Source organism: Anneissia japonica, unplaced genomic scaffold (genome assembly GCF_011630105.1).
Source record: "Anneissia japonica isolate Jap-2015-1 unplaced genomic scaffold, ASM1163010v1 scaffold685_len2926416_cov193, whole genome shotgun sequence".
Lineage (NCBI taxonomy): Eukaryota > Metazoa > Echinodermata > Crinoidea > Comatulida > Comatulidae > Anneissia > Anneissia japonica.
The window spans coordinates 1,566,800-1,573,410 of record NW_022692922.1 but is presented as its reverse complement, the minus strand read 5'-3'; the positions used below and the strand labels follow the sequence as shown (position 1 = coordinate 1,573,410).

Sequence of the window (6,611 nt, the reverse complement as noted above, 5' to 3'; positions counted from 1 at the left end):
TGAAATATAATTTTAGATATCATAGGCCTAATTCTCATTAAAATGGTTTAAAAACCCATATATTGATAAATATAGGATTTGCGTGGCAGCAATTTTGAAATTCAAGATGGCCGCCAGAATGACCTCGAACGAAATATTGTAGTTCATTGTAAAGATTTTGAATTCTGAGAGTCTGGGTATGGTTCTAATGTAAAATATGACAATTATGTAATTTTTAAGATACCATACAATATTTGACCTTGAATGACCTTAAATGACCTTAAATGACCTATTTGTGGCAATCTGACCAGGTCAAAAATGGTATGATTGTATTCCTTGACCATATAAAAATAGTTTCAGACGTTAGAATTATAATTCCAAGTGGTTTAGAAGCGGAGATATAGATAAACATAGGTTTTGAAATCCAAGATGGCCGCCATAATGACCTCGGATGAGGTGGTTTCCTACCAAACATTGAATGCTATGACCATAAGGAGCATGTAAAAAAAAATTGGTGCTTTTGTCCGGAACGTCCACATCCATCTGCTAAGCTGCCGAACTAATCTATCTGTAAAATCGTTTGAATAAGCGTCTGAAACACCTAAATCGTCCGCTGGACCACTTTCAAGACATTTTAAGCGACGCCCAACCACGCCCACTTCGGGCTACCCCAGCATATTGGCACCTCCCCCCCCCCCCTCTAAAATTTTACCTTTCCCCACCCCAGATTTCAGACGCTGGCGTTACCACTGCTAACACGTACCCATTTATACTCCTAGTAGAGAAAGACAAAAACAGATAAAATGCCTTGCCCAAGGACAAGGAGAGTTTTGACCTCAATGTTGGGAGTCCAAGGTACAACCGATGCGCCAGCCGCTTTTAAAATTAAGCAACAAATCGTTGAAATCTAAAATGCTAAAGTGTTTAAGTAACAATGCTTATACACTCATCACAACACAGCAATGGGCCTCTAATCAATCCTTTGGAACATACCCGGAACATTCCTAAGGCCGTCCTTGTCTTTACATTATTCTACTATGTCTCACAATCAAGCCGCCAATAATATCCTATTTTCATATCTCGCATTCATAAATTGCTACACATATCACAACAAAATAATGCTTTTTATGCCCACCACTTTATACAATTCTCTTTTCTTTCTAACTGCCCATCTCTACAACAATTACAATTTAGTTAATTTACAGTATTTGGTGAGTGACCATTATTTTGCTTTACACTTATTCTAATCCGACACTAGTCTTCTACACAGATTAAATGTCTGGTTTCATACAGCCGATGCATTTTAATGACTGTTTTGAAGATTTTTTTTCCTTTTTTTTCTTCCTTTTTTTTTCAAACAAAGGAACAACTAGAAAGCACATTAGTATTGCCAATTATCTTGGTATCAATTCATATACCGTAATTCCTAATTCTTGCATATGTTTTGTTGGTTATAGTTTTAGTCGTTAAAAAATGTAAGATTTATGAATATACGAATTAAAAAAAATATTCTTTTATAGTTTAGAATTGCATGTTGATACGACAATAATTAAAATCTAGTAGAGGTTACTGAATAATTTCCACTTCAAAGAATCTTCATCGAAGAATGTACCAGTACCTATGTTTTCTGTCGAAAATAGTATGAATTTCACTCCAAAAATTGACAAGGCCATTTTGTACGTTCAAAGTATATGAACTTAAACTCAATTCACAGCCTAATAGTATTCTGTCAAAGATATCAACGTAAACCTAAACACAGTTTATTCCTCCATTGAATATCAAAGGATTTCCAGCACTGGTCGGTCGATGCAAATATTCTCCCATCAGTGGTGTTTTCCATCTGAATATTAAAATAGCCTACATTATTTGACTGTTTTTTACATCGTCATATTAAAGTAACTACTATTCTACAGAGCTATAACCCTATTAGGCCTACACGCAATGCCGCAGCTAGCTATTGGGACAGTTGGGACAGTCCCACACAATTTTTCTATTGGGTCCACAAAGAATGGGTCCAGATTTTTAAAATAAGTCCAGGATTCTCATATTTTGTGTAAAATGGGTCAGTTTCTAAGAAAATGTGTCCAGATTTCTGATATTTTGCGTAAAATGGGTCAATGTTTAAGAAAATGGGTCCAGATTATTCATATTCGAGCGTAAAATGGGAGACCTTTTAGGAAAATGGGTCCACATTATTTGAATTTAAGCGTAAAGTGGGTCCGCCCTAATATTGTCCCACACTGTTTGGAAATACTGGATACGGCATTGCCTACACGATATATAGAAAAGGGTTGTTCAAACTTTGATCTCCCCTTTACAGTGGATCAAATGTATGTTGTTTATCGGACATAAATACATTTAAGTTCAAGTTCAAAGTTCAAAAGAACATTTATTTCTCAAAAGTAATAATAATGCATATATAAAATAATAAATAACCAGCCAAGTTTGAGGGGCTAAACCCAAAGTGGAGCTTGTGTAAGGCTGCCCTGAAATAAACACACAGAAAAACCAAAGCCAAAACAGGACAGGACAGGACAAACAAAATTAGAATATTTACAATTACAAAACACCCTAAAAGATTGGAAACCTTCCAAGTCGTCATCGATGAACCTAATATTATAGTGGAGGAGGCCTACATTATACGGAGATTGAATTTCTTTCATTCAAAACAATTTCATGATCCAACGAAGAACCTGAGTGAAAACAATTAACACTGTGATATAATATTAATCCATGTTCACTATGAAGAAAATAAACCATATAAATGTGACGATTTAATCAAGTGTACAACACGAAACCAACAAGATGGTACCATGTTGATTATTGAATATATATATTTACTAATATTATACAGTTACTCGAAGGAAAAGAAATTTTCGATAAATATATTTAAATAAATCAATTCTATATTTGAATTGCTTAAGTTGCATATCTCATTAAATTGAACACTTACAATTACTAGTTATCTAATACATTTAATGTATTCGTTTGCATCATAGATTCTTAAATTGACTGGCAATCTATTTAAGGATTGTTTTGAACAATACTTTGGTTTCAGTCTGTTTCTGGTTGGTCATAACTTATTTGGTCCTTTGAGGTATTCAAATTATATTTGAATTGTTGATGTTTTTCAGATTTTCTTGGCCAGGCAGTGCACCTTTAATGAACCAAATTTTGATACTCTGTATGAGGATATACTTCAGCATTCATTCCCTTCAAAACAATTTCATGTTCCAATATCTTATCAAATAATAAACAAATTACCACTGATAAACATTCTATGTTGGATGTACCTTTATTAAGGGTAACAAAGATAAGATTAAGTATGTTATTTAAAAAAAAAGGCTAGTAATTTTATGGGCATTGCAAATGACTTTTTCAATGTTAAAGAGGTATACGAGAAAGAAACCCTAAGCAAACTGTCTAGCATTGTCGAAGTGACTACTCACCCCGTTAACTATATTCCATTTCAACAAATCAGGTAGGCTCAGGCAAGTTGGTACAAAAACTAATAGATGTAGATTCTCCTTTGTTCCTAACTCTTTATTTTTATTTAACGCTGATTTTAGGAGGAAATAAACATTGTATTTATACTTTGCTTACGGTACTAAAGAAATTTATTGAACTGAAGATGGGGTAAGATAACACATTTTAAATTTTACTATTTATTTGAACTCTCTTTTTAAAACTTTATTATGTTATTTTTTGATGTCTTACACTGGAATTATATTTTTGGTAAACTAAAATAATGTTTAAATTGAACTTTTGATATTTTATAGCTGCAATTATTTTTTGTAATTAAATTATTTTTAAACCAATTTTTTAATTAAACTTTTTAATTGAACTAATTTTAATTGTAACTATTTTAAAATTGAGATTTACTTGGATGTCTTAAACTGGAATTTTATAAACTATTTTTGTACTATATTTTGTATACTAAATTAAGAATTATACTGAGCTGATAATACTTTATTTAACCTGAAATTTTTCTAATCTTTTTTAAAACTTACTTTGGAATATTCTGTATATATTTTTTATCAAGTTAAGAAAATGGATATAATGATACTTAAACTGTAATTTTCTATTTGTTTTTGTATTAAGGTTATTATTATTATTATTATTATTATTATTATTATTATTATTATTATTATTATTATTGTTGTTATTTTTATTTTTTTATTAAAAATTTTTCTTTTTAGCTGTCATTCTGTGGAATTTTATTATTTAGAATATAATTTAACTGTTGATATTTTTCACTGTTTTTTGTGTATACGAGGAAACCAAATTTCATTTTTACTTGTATTATTGACAACAGGGGTGGCGCCAAGATTTGTCCGGCTGGGGGGGGGGGGGGGGGCGGTCCCCGACGGGGTAGCCGACGCGCCCGACGAAGTGTCAGATTTCCCCGACGAAAGCAAAGTGGGCGTGGTCGGGCTTCGATTAAAAGGCTTCGAAAGCGGTCCAGTGGGCGAAGCCCCCGAAAATTTTGACAATTTAGGTGTTTCAAAGGCTTATTTAATCGATTTTAGAGTCTACTACTACTACTAATAATAATAAATTTAGCCACTGAAAATATATCAGTTATTGGCAGCCATTGACTAGAAAATCTAGTTGGCATATTACATCTCATGATAATCTTAGATTATATTATATTTAACAATCCAGTATTATATTACATTATATTATGTTGTAAATACATATTAATTAGAAAAATTAGCCATTATTTTGAAATATTCAAACTACTATCAAGAAAATACACATAATTTTGTTTTCACCCCGACGAATTGTGCTTTTTCTCCCCGACGAGGGGGGGGGGGTCCCTCCCCCCGCTGGCGCCACCCCTGATTGACAATAGAATTACTTTGAACTTTGTACCTTGAAATAACATAAAATCAAATAAGCCTAATGTGAAATGATATGGGATGAAAATAATGTTGATTTTGAAGTTAAATTTATAGTTACAATAAGTACCTTATTAATAATTACAAACTAAGTTTGCTATGATGAGTTAAATTATTAAACTCGTTATAAATCATCATTAGTTTTCGAATTGTCTGGTTTCCTTTTAATGTAAAGCACATTGCAGTGGCTATGCACTATGCGCTTTTAAAAAATAAATTTATTATTATAAAGGGTATTAATGTGACTATTTAATCATATGTACGACAGGAAACGGTTTCCTTGTTGGTTATTAGGTTCTACATAAGTCCATTAGTTCAGGGAAAGCTAGAAAGAAATGTATAAATCCATGGCTACATTACAACTAAAAAGAGTTAATAATATAATATCACATTATACAAATATTAAAAATTTAGTTTTAAGTAAGCTTTAATACCGTATTTCTATATTGGATGTAGGCCTACCATTAATACTGATACAAAAGTATTGTCCAGTACATTATTTTACTGAATTGTCAGTTAATTTGGCTATTATACAGCACGCACTTTACGCATTTAGGAAATTATTTTGTCAAATGTTTTGTCTGGAACCTAGTCTAGATTCGATTGATAAAATAGTCAGTTCCATATCATAATATGGGATGGGGTGGGGTAAACAGTCCAAATGCTCACCAGCATGTAAATGAGGTTGCGGCGCATCGTAGCAAATCACGTGATGGATAATTTAAAAATGTTTGCATTGCACTGGAATTGAAGTGCATTCACTAAATAATACACTATCGCGAACGCGCTGTTTGCCACTCTACTGTAGTCTCCATTATTACTGTATTAGTTTATCTGATACCAAAGTTAATAATCAATAGAAATATTTAACAGAATTGATAACACAAGTAACGGTGAGGTTGTGGTTCCATGGCGACAGTGTTTCTATGAAACTTTGTCACTTTTCACCTCACGTTCATTTTCTTAATCAATTACCGTTAACGAACATCGGAACCAATTGCGGTGATTTTATAATTTGAAAGAAGTGGATTTACTCAGACATCCCAATTCAAGTCATAATTCTTCACATTTCTAGAACGTAAGTTCGACTTGTTTTAAAAGAAAGGCTAGAAACAGTTATATTTTCTATTTTACTATGATAATTAGACCCAAAAAATATCTATGTAATACAATGTTCTGGCACTGATGTGAGGTGTGTGATGGTCTGAGAATAAAACAATGTATTTCAAATGTTGTATTGGGTCTGATGCATTGTACTATAAGTTAAAGTAAATAATTTATTTGTCAACGATTTTTTGTATTCCAAAAATTTAATAATTCTGGGTACATTCTCATTTACTTGTTGGTTTATTTACCAGCAAATGTTAAAAAGATAGGTTGTTGTTTAGAGATTTAAAACAATATAAACTAAAACAGATCTAAAATATACAGATTTAAAATTTGCAGCAAAAGTTTAATTTAGAACAAAAATATCACAGTTAAAAGGTCCGTCTTGTGACCAGCTGAGGTTGAACGGGGTGGTTGTCAGCGATCCCCATTGGGGAAACCTTTTACCAGATAGGAAGAGGTAAGATATAGCGTGCTTTATAACGCCATTATCCAGGAATACAGAACATCTATTGCTCTTGTGATTAGAAGTACACTACAAGAAATTACTTCGTTGTTGGCAAATCATATAAGAAATCACTACAGAATGCAGTACAAAATTAAAACCGTATTCGAAAACAACAG

At 32.2% G+C, this 6,611-nt stretch overlaps 1 protein-coding gene across 1 annotated transcript in view; it reads left to right on the top strand.

Annotated features, from left to right (window-relative positions):
- The first annotated feature begins 5,782 nt into the window (after window positions 1-5,782).
- LOC117100559 (23 kDa integral membrane protein-like) overlaps window positions 5,783-6,611 on the top strand; it is a 10,506-nt gene continuing 9,677 nt past the window's right edge. Inside the window, exon 1 of the mRNA XM_033240334.1 lies at window positions 5,783-5,958. The gene's annotated coding sequence lies outside the window, so the exon portion shown is untranslated. The remainder of the gene's footprint in view (window positions 5,959-6,611) is intronic.